Source organism: Ranitomeya imitator, chromosome 2 (genome assembly GCF_032444005.1).
Source record: "Ranitomeya imitator isolate aRanImi1 chromosome 2, aRanImi1.pri, whole genome shotgun sequence".
Classification (NCBI taxonomy): Eukaryota; Metazoa; Chordata; class Amphibia; order Anura; family Dendrobatidae; genus Ranitomeya; species Ranitomeya imitator.
This window is the reverse complement of record NC_091283.1, coordinates 527,151,942-527,163,252: the sequence shown is the minus strand read 5'-3', so window position 1 is coordinate 527,163,252 and position 11,311 is coordinate 527,151,942.

Below are 11,311 nucleotides of genomic sequence, written 5' to 3'. Positions count from 1 at the left end.
CTTGCCTCCAAGCGTGACATCACCCTCCCCGAAAGGAAGGCAACATCACTGCAACAACCGGTTACCTGGGGTGTTGCATGTGCGTGTAACATACAGTGTGTATGTGTGTGTGTGTGTGTGTGGCATGGAGTATGTCTGTTTAGAATGAAGTGTGGGTGTGTAGCTTAAAGTTTGCATGTAACATACAGTGTGTATGTGTATGTGTGGTATGGTATATGTCTGTGTAGAATGAGGTGTGGGTGTGTAGCTTAAAGTGTGCATGTAACATACAGTGTGTATGTGTGTGTGTGTGTGTGGCATGGACTATGTCCGTGTAGAATGAAGTGTGGGTGTGTAGTTTAAAACTTGCATGTAACATACAGTGTGTATGTCTGTGTGGCATGGAGTATGTTTGGGTAGAATGAGGCGTGAGTGTGTAGCTTGAAGTATGCATGTAACATACAGTGTGTGTGTGTGTGTGTGTGTGTGTGTGTGTGTGTGTGTGTGTGTGTGTGTGTGTGTGTGTGTGTGTGTGTGTGTGTGATGGAGTATGTCTGTATGGGTGTGTAACTTAAAGACGGCGTGTAACATACAAGTGTGTGTAGCATAGAGTATGTGTAGCATCCACATTTAAAAATGCTGGCACCGCAGATGGGCATTTGTAAGTATAAACACAATGGCACTGGCAATCACCCAACACATGAGCAAAACGCTGGTTCATCAAGTGATTGGATTGTTTATGCTAACCATCATTCTTGGCAGCACATCACCCAGTGTAATAGGAATATGTGCTGCTGATAACATGACGCACTATAGGGACAGCACCATTATATTAGACAGCCAATCATTCTCCATCAGCCTGTGTAAAGAGGGTGGTAAACAAGCAGCAGAAAACTCTGAATATAGTACATTGGCGCTTGTTTAGTGTCTGAAGTTGGCTCATGTATATGCACTCCAATGTGGTGGTCACGTGATAACCGCTCAAACCAGCTAGTGGAGCCAAATCCTACTAATGTATACTCTACATGCTGTAGGTACACGGCAAGCTGCACTGCCTGACAAAAGTTAACCCTGGGGTGGAAACTCCCTTTAATTTCTACACTTTTTCTGCAGACATCATTCACAGTAAATTTGCTACAGATAGATTCTGCAGCTCTTATGACCAAACAAATCCCCCTCCTCCTTTCTTGCCATTTGCTAGATGTCCTAATTTTAAGCAGATTGCCACAGTGATAAATGCCCTTACACGTTGCCATGTGAACTACAGATGGTGTGATAAGCCTGTCCTACCATGCGAGATGGAGGGAGAAGGGACTGACTACTTTTCCCCCATACCTTTCCTTTTAGTTTTACCTCTAATATTACTGCTTCAATACACAAAAAACATAGTAAAGATTGTCTTGGCCATATACCATGGCAGCAGCGGCACCCTGAGAGTTAATGGATTCCTGGACTGCACACATACACCGGATTATCACTTTTCTCCTGTGACAATGACGTCATGCAATGAATTATGCATGTTGTTGGATCTAAACATGCTCACCTTATATGCGCTCAGTCACTAATCCATGTATACCGCTCAAATGTTCATGCCTGGCACTGTGCCATGCTGCCCCTTGATATTGTAGTCGATGGGCAACTCTTACTAGGGTTATGAATTAACACCTTGCGTAGCATTCATAGTGGGAATTATATAGAACTAGATGGTGGCCCGATTCTAACGCGTCGGGTATTCTAGAATAAGCATGTCCACGTAGTATATTGCCTAACCATGTAGTATATTGCCCAGCCACGTAGTATATTGCCCAGCCACACAGTATATTGCTCAGCCACACAGTATATTGCCCAGCCACATAGTATATTGCCCAGCCACATAGTATATTGCCCAGTGACGTAGTATACAGCACAGAGCCATGTAGTATATTGCCCAGCCACGTAGTACAGTATATTGCCCAGTCACATAGTATATTGCCCAGTGACGTGGTATACAGCACAGAGCCACGTAGTATACAGCACAGACACGTAGTATACAGCACTGACACGTAGTATATTGCCCAGTCACGTAGTATATTGCCCAGCCACGTAGTATATTGCCCAGTCACGTAGTATATTGCCCAGTTACGTAGTATATTGCCCAGTTACGTAGTATATTGCCCAGCCACATAGTATATTGCCCAGTCACGTAGTATACAGCACAGACACGTAGTATATTGCCCAGCTACGTAGTATATTGCCCAGCCACATAGTATATTGCCCAGCCACATAGTATATTGCCCAGCCACGTAGTATATTGCCCAGCCACATAGTATATTGCCCAGCCACGTAGTATATTGCCCAGTGACGTAGTATACAGCACAGAGCCACGTAGTATATTGCCCAGCCACGTAGTACAGTATATTTCCCAGTCACATAGTATATTGCCCAGTGACGTGGTATACAGCACAGAGCCACGTAGTATACAGCACAGACACGTAGTATACAGCACAGTCACGTAGTATATTGCCCAGCCACGTAGTATATTGCCCAGCCACATAGTATATTGCCCAGTCATGTAGTATACAGCACAGAGCCACGTAGTATATTGCCCAGCCACGTAGTATACAGCACTGACACGTAGTATATTGCCCAGTCACGTAGTATATTGCCCAGCCACGTAGTATATTGCCCAGTCACGTAGTATATTGCCCAGTTACGTAGTATATTGCCCAGTTACGTAGTATATTGCCCAGCCACATAGTATATTGCCCAGTCACATAGTATACAGCACAGACACGTAGTATATTGCCCAGCTACGTAGTGTATTGCCCAGCCACATAGTATATTGCCCAGCCACGTAGTATATTGCCCAGCCACATAGTATACAGCACAGAGCCACGTAGTATATTGCACAGACACGTAGTATACTGCCCAGTCACGTAGTATTTGCCCAGTTACATAGTATATTGCCCAGCCACGTAGTATACAGCACAGAGCCACGTAGTATATTGCCCAGCCACGTAGTATATTGCCCAGTCACGTAGTATACAGCACAGACACATAGTATATTGCCCAGTCATGTAGTATATTGCCCAGCCACGTAGTATATTGCCCAGTCACATAGTATACTGCCCAGTTACGTAGTATATTGCCCAGTTACGTAGTATATTGCCCAGCCACATAGTATATTGCCCAGCCACATAGTATATTGCCCAGTGACGTAGTATACAGCACAGAGCCACGTAGTATATTGCCCAGCCACGTAGTACAGTATATTGCCCAGTCACATAGTATATTGCCCAGTGACGTGGTATACAGCACAGAGCCACGTAGTATACAGCACAGACACGTAGTATACAGCACTGACACGTAGTATATTGCCCAGTCACGTAGTATATTGCCCAGCCACGTAGTATATTGCCCAGTCACGTAGTATATTGCCCAGTTACGTAGTATATTGCCCAGTTACGTAGTATATTGCCCAGCCACATAGTATATTGCCCAGTCACGTAGTATACAGCACAGACACGTAGTATATTGCCCAGCTACGTAGTATATTGCCCAGCCACATAGTATATTGCCCAGCCACATAGTATATTGCCCAGCCACGTAGTATATTGCCCAGCCACATAGTATATTGCCCAGCCACGTAGTATATTGCCCAGTGACGTAGTATACAGCACAGAGCCACGTAGTATATTGCCCAGCCACGTAGTACAGTATATTTCCCAGTCACATAGTATATTGCCCAGTGACGTGGTATACAGCACAGAGCCACGTAGTATACAGCACAGACACGTAGTATACAGCACAGTCACGTAGTATATTGCCCAGCCACGTAGTATATTGCCCAGCCACATAGTATATTGCCCAGTCATGTAGTATACAGCACAGAGCCACGTAGTATATTGCCCAGCCACGTAGTATACAGCACTGACACGTAGTATATTGCCCAGTCACGTAGTATATTGCCCAGCCACGTAGTATATTGCCCAGTCACGTAGTATATTGCCCAGTTACGTAGTATATTGCCCAGTTACGTAGTATATTACCCAGCCACATAGTATATTGCCCAGTCACGTAGTATACAGCACAGACACGTAGTATATTGCCCAGCTACGTAGTGTATTGCCCAGCCACATAGTATATTGCCCAGCCACGTAGTATATTGCCCAGCCACATAGTATACAGCACAGAGCCACGTAGTATATTGCACAGACACGTAGTATACTGCCCAGTCACGTAGTATTTGCCCAGTTACATAGTATATTGCCCAGCCACGTAGTATACAGCACAGAGCCACGTAGTATATTGCCCAGCCACGTAGTATATTGCCCAGTCACGTAGTATACAGCACAGACACATAGTATATTGCCCAGTCATGTAGTATATTGCCCAGCCACGTAGTATATTGCCCAGTCACATAGTATACTGCCCAGTTACGTAGTATATTGCCCAGTTACGTAGTATATTGCCCAGCCACATAGTATATTGCCCAGTCACATAGTATACAGCACAGACACTTAGTATATTGCCCAGCTACGTAGTATATTGCCCAGCCACATAGTATATTGCCCAGCCACATAGTATATTGCCCAGCCACATAGTATAGAGCACAGAGCCACATAGTATATTGCACAGACACGTATTATACTGCCCAGTCATGTAGTATATTGCCCAGTCACATAGTATATTGCCCAGCCACGTAGTATTTACACAAGAAAATCCCATGGCAGACAAAATGTCTAGTGATAAAAATTCCCAATTAAATGTCACCTGCTTAACCCAGCAGGAAGTGCGGCGGCGTCTAAAAATCACTAAAATTGACAAATCTCCGGGCCCGGATGGGATACACCCTCGAGTACTGCAGGAATTAAGTACAGTCATTGATAGACCATTATTTTTAATCTTTAAAGACTCCATAATAACAGGGTCTGTGCCACAGGACTGGCGTATAGCAAATGTGGTGCCAATATTCAAAAAGGGAACAAAAACTGAACTCGGAAACTATAGGCCAGTAAGCTTAACCTCTACTGTGGGTAAAATCCTGGAGGGCATTCTAAGGGACGCTATACTGGAGTATCTGAAGAGGAATAACCTCATGACCCAGTATCAGCACGGGTTTACTAGGGACCGTTCATGTCAGACTAATTTGATCAGTTTCTATGAAGAGGTAAGTTCCGGATTGGACCAAGGGAACCCAGTGGATGTAGTGTATATGGACTTTTCAAAAGCTTTTGATACAGTGCCACACAAAAGGTTGATACATAAAATGAGAATAATGGGGATAGGGGAAAATATGTGCAAGTGGGTTGAGAGCTGGCTCAGGGATAGGAAACAAAGGGTGGTTATTAATGGAGCACACTCGGACTGGGTAGCGGTTAGCAGTGGGGTACCACAGGGGTCAGTATTGGGCCCTCTTCTTTTTAACATATTTATTAATGACCTTGTAGGGGGCATTCAGAGTAGAATTTCAATATTTGCAGATGACACTAAACTCTGCAGGGTAATCAATACAGAGGAGGACAATTTTATATTACAGGATGATTTATGTAAACTAGAAGCTTGGGCTGATAAATGGCAAATGAGCTTTAATGGGGATAAATGTAAGGTCATGCACTTGGGTAGAAGTAATAAGATGTATAATTATGTGCTTAATTCTAAAACTCTGGGCAAAACCGTCAATGAAAAAGACCTGGGTGTATGGGTGGATGACAAACTTAAATTCAGTGGCCAGTGTCAGGCAGCTGCTACAAAGGCAAATAAAATAATGGGATGCATTAAAAGAGGCATAGATGCTCATGAGGAGAATATAATTTTACCTCTATACAAGTCACTAGTTCGACCACACTTAGAATACTGTGCACAGTTCTGGTCTCCGGTGTATAAGAAAGACATAGCTGAACTGGAGCGGGTGCAGAGAAGAGCGACCAAGGTTATTAGAGGACTGGGGGGTCTGCAATACCAAGATAGGTTATTACACTTGGGGCTATTTAGTTTGGAAAAACGAAGACTAAGGGGTGATCTCATTTTAATGTATAAATATATGAGGGGACAGTACAAAGACCTTTCTGATGATCTTTTTAATCATAGACCTGAAACAGGGACAAGGGGGCATCCTCTGCGGTTGGAGGAAAAAAGGTTTAAGCATAATAACAGACACGGATTCTTTACTGTAAGAGCAGTGAGACTATGGAACTCTCTGCCGTGTGATGTTGTAATGAGTGATTCATTACTTAAATTTAAGAGGGGACTGGATACCTTTCTGGAAAAGTATGATGTTACAGGGTATATACACTAGATTCCTTGATAGGGCGTTGATCCAGGGAACTAGTCTGATTGCCGTATGTGGAGTCGGGAAGGAATTTTTTTCCCCAATGTGGAGCTTACTCTTTGCACATGGGGTTTTTTTGCCTTCCTCTGGATCAACATGTTAGGGCATGTTAGGTTAGGCTATGGGTTGAACTAGATGGACATATAGTCTTCCTTCAACCTTAATAACTATGTAACTATGTAACTATATTGCCCAGTCACGTAGTATATTGCCCAGTTATGTAGTATATTGCCAAGTTACGTAGTATATTGCCCAGCTACATAGTATATTACCCAGCCACATAGTATATTGCCCAGCCACATAGTATAGAGCACAGAGCCACGTAGTATATTGCACAGACACGTAGTATACTGCCCAGTCACGTAGTATATTGCCCAGCCACATAGTATATTGCCCAGTCACGTAGTATACAGCACAGACACGTAGTATATTGCCCAGTCACGTAGTATATTGCCCAGCCACATAGTATATTGCCCAGCCACATAGTATACAGCACAGAGCCACGTAGTATACAGCACAGACACGTAGTATACAGCACAGAGCCACATAGTATACAGCACAGACACGTAGCATACTGCCCAGTCATGTAGCTACCCTCCGGTCAGCGCTCACACAGGGTTAATGGCAGCGTTGACCGCGGTGTAACGCATTCGGTTAACGCTGCTATTAACCCTGTGTGACCTACTTTTTACTATTCATGCTGCCTATGCAGCATGAATACTAAAAATATCTAATGTTAAAAATAATAAAAAAAAAAAGTTACATACTCACCATCCAGAGCACCCGGATCGAAGTGGCCGGTTACCGATGCTCCTCGCGACGCCCCGGTGACTGCTCCATGCATTGCGGTCTCGCGAGATGATGACGTGCGGTCTCACGAGACCGCTACGTCATCATCTCGCGACACCGCAATGCACTCTTCAGACCGGAGCGTGCGAGGAGCGTCGGTAACCGGCCACTTCGATCCGGAGGCTCCGGATGGTGAGTATGTAACTATTTTTTTTATTTTTTTTAAGTTGGTCACACAGGGTTAATAGCAGCGTTAACCGAGTGCGTTACACCACAGTCAACCGGAGGGGAGTATGCGGACGCCGGGCACTGACTGCGGGGAGTAAGGAGCCGCCATTTTCTTCCGGACTGTGCCCATCGCTGATTGGTCATGGCTGTTTTGCCACGACCAATCAGCGACTTGGACTTCCATTACAGACAGAGGCCGCGACCAATGAATATCCGTGACAGACAGAAGGACAGACAGACGGAAGTGACCCTTAGACAATTATATGGTAGATGTTTGAGCAGGTAGTGAAATCGAGAGTTGGATTTTCTGGGGATCTACAGGGCAAACCTGCCTGTTTATATGTGCTGTGGATATACACTACTTTCTATCAGAATACCCCCAATCATCCTGAATCTGTCATGAAATTCTCCTACTCCTGCACTGATTAAAAGCACTTCATCTTCATATTAAATGGCGTAAGTTTCTTTTAGCAGTGCAGGGGTTAATCTGCTCAGCTGAGAGCTCCTGGAGTGTTAATGCTGTTAGCCACTCCCCTCTCCAATATTATCTGGGTCCTGGCTAGCACTCATTGTCAGAGCAGGCTTATGCTACATGGCTGAAGGCTGTTGGTGGTTGTTATTTGAGAAGGCGTTTGGTAGATTTATCAGTGACTGTTAGGTTTTGAATGTATGATAATTCCCTTTCTTCTCTTACTTTCATTTAACCCCATCCTCCCCTCACCGATGCATTCCTCTGTTGTCTGTGTGAGTATATTTTTGTTTGGTATTTTTCATTATCCCTGTTCGAATTACCAAGATAGTCTGGTTGGTGCATCACAGTACACTACTAGTTCCTCTTCCCTAGGTGGGGAAGGGTACAGACTGAGAGCAGATGAAGGAGCTAAGGCAAGGTACATGGCACCGGCGTCTTCACCATCAAAAGCAATCTGGGGAAAAGGGCTAGCTACGGCGCCCCTAGGAGTAGAGACAGGGAAGGAGAACCTGGACACCCAACAACAGATTTGTGACACTAGCACTCCAATTCATAATGCAAAATTGAAAAAGGTGGATCTTCTTGAGCTAAAATGAAATTTCTTACAGCTGCGAGTGGTGACGTCAATAAGTTTACCGCAGTTCATAGGCCAGCTTGCACAGAACTTAAAGTGAGAACCGCTGCGTGTAACCAGTGGTAACATTAATGATGTCACCACTCGTCATTAAAGCTGCATTCTCGCGCTAAACTGAGTGTGTTCTGGCTAGCGTGGCAAGCGGTCGTATTACTGATGTCACCACTCACCAAACCATCCAGAGGTAGCAGAGTTGGGGATCGTCGTGGGACATCAGCATTACAGATTATAGACAGTGATGATTTCTTAGCTTTTTAATTTTTAGCTTTGGTTAATAAATGGGTAAAAGAGGGATATTTTAAGGGGGTGTTTTTTTTTCAATGAAAGGACTTTTTTTCTGTGTGCGTATTTACTAACTTTGACTATGGGGTTAGTAATGGGGATCTCTTCATTACTAACCCCTAGACTTGATGTCAACTGGCAAAAAACAGCTGACATCAACCCCAAAACTATTACCCCACTTGCCAACGCACCAGGGCAAGTGGGAAAAGCCAAGGCTAAGCACCAGATTTGGCGCATCTAATGGATGCACCATTTATGGGGCGGCTGAGGGCTGATGCTCTTTGTCTGGGAAGGGGTCAATATTCATGGACCCTTCTCAGCCTATTAATATCAGCTGTTTGCTTAGCCTTTTCTGGTTAGTAATATGGGGGGGGGGGCTCTACATCATTTTTTGGGGGGTCCCTCTTTTTACTTACCAGTAAAGGCAAAGCAGACAGTTGTAAGTGGAGCGCTCCCCCCCCCGTGTAGGGCAATGGGGTACTCGGTACCGGGCCCTTCTGTTCTCAGTGGAGATGTCACGGTGGCTGACCCGGTCCGTGGCCCTAGGGGACGTCCGTTGATGAAATTCGGGGAAAGGTCTTTAAAGGGATAATGTTTGTGACGCCACCTGTGGTATTCGGTCAGGGTGACCGATGCTGCTTAGGGGTCCGCTGGGGTGATGTTATGGCAGCTAGATGGTATACCTTCCCACAGGTGAAGTATGTCCCCAGGGCTTCCCAGAGTGTGGATAGTGGATGGTGGCTGATGTAAGGCGCAGTGAATAAAGAGGACACAAGGTTGCAGTCTCTTTACCTTTACTGAAGGCTTCAGCATCCACAGTCCAGGGTCGGGACCACAGGGCAGGCAGAGTCCGGCAGGTCTGAAGGCAAATCCAGAGTCCCCTTATCCAGGTGGAATTCAATAGCCTTCCTCTAGCGCCTGGGCGTTGTAGTACCTCCCTGCTGAGCAACTCGGTAAGGTCCTCACAACTATTGTAGATGTTAAGTCTCTTCTCTCTGTCCCCCTTACAGATAGGACAAGCCTGTATGACTGGTGGCCTGAGGCTTTTTACAGGGACCCTAGTGACGCCCCGGCCCTCACAATTTGCCACCCTACCTCCTGGGTAAATGGTCGAGCAGCTAACGTGGAATTAACTGTCCTGCCAGTCTCTGAAGTAACGGCATAGAGCTCTTTACTCCCTCGGTGTTCTGGCTACCGGTTATGCGCTTCAGAAAGAGACAGCCTGCTTCTAGCTGGTCTCCCTCTGATGTTTCACTTCTGTTGCTATGACTTCGTTGCTCACTCACTGCAACACACTTCCTTTCGTGTCCTTTCCTAGGATGCTGCCGCATGGGATGCAGGCGCAGCTCCATGTACCCTCGTCCTCCTCAGACCGCAGTCTGGATCTGACTGAAGATCACTCCAGCCAGCTCGACCTGGAGACTTTTCCTTGTCGGTCCCCAGCCAGGAACTCTCTAACTTCCTCCCCATCCCACCAGTTTTACCCAAGTGTGAGGAGTGCCCTAATAGATAAAAGCATGGCTCCCGCTGGTGGACTGGAGTCTGAAGTGTGTGTGTAGTGGTTGTGATACCTGGACAGAAGATCTCCTTTATTGCCTTCAGATGTAACATCACTCCCCCTGGTGGAAGAATAACATTACAGCAACGAACCAGGACTCTGGGGCGCTGCATAAGTTGTTAGTAATAGGCTGGGAATATTTATGGCTATTGACACTTTCCCAGAAATAACAGCCCTCGGATGTCAGCTTTCCTTTAGCTGTAGTGATGAGCGAATATACTCACTACTCAGCAAATCCCCACATGTATTCAGGCTGTCTAGCAGCCGCAAATCATGCAGCTTCAGAGACGGAAACAAAATCTCTGAGCACATCCAAATACTCGGAGATAACCTGAGCATGCTCGGGAAATCTTGAGTAACGAGCATACTCGCTCATCACTATTTAGATGGTATGAAACTTTTTTATTTAACGTGAACCTGTCAGCAGAATGGCGCCGTTATACTGATTAAAATGATACCTTGGTTGTTGAAATTCATCTTGTGGTTGTTGTTTAATCTTTATTTGCAGTTTTCAGTTAGAAATTCTTGTGATTTGGGGCAAGTCTGTGGGTGGGGCTTTATGTGGTGCTCTTCTTACAAATTCATCCTTATGGGCTTACGACTGCCCCCTACTTTACATACTACATAGAATATTATTTGAAGAAAAAAAACATTTATCAGGCAGACGCCGGCAGCAGGGCCTGTGCTGCAGCATGATACGATGGATAATGTGTATGGAATCATTTTATTGATTTAGTCATATAAGATCTTTGATCTGCAGTAAACTGACTGAGCTTAACTGCGGTGCTTTTTTCTCACTGTGCTGAGGTCCACGCAATTCAGCCCGGCTGGGAACACAGCCTCGGTGACCGCAGGTAACTCCATAATGTCACCGCTAATCACTGATGCTGTGCTCACAGCAGATCATTCATCAGTGGTTCTCAGCCTGGTTGGTCACTTCTTGGCACCGTCCAAGTTGAAAACTATTAATCCCCAGAGATGGATTACGGCATTGGAGAGAACGTTGGACAGGTGAGGGATATGGTTTTTTTTTATTTTTGTTTTATTAATGGAGACGAG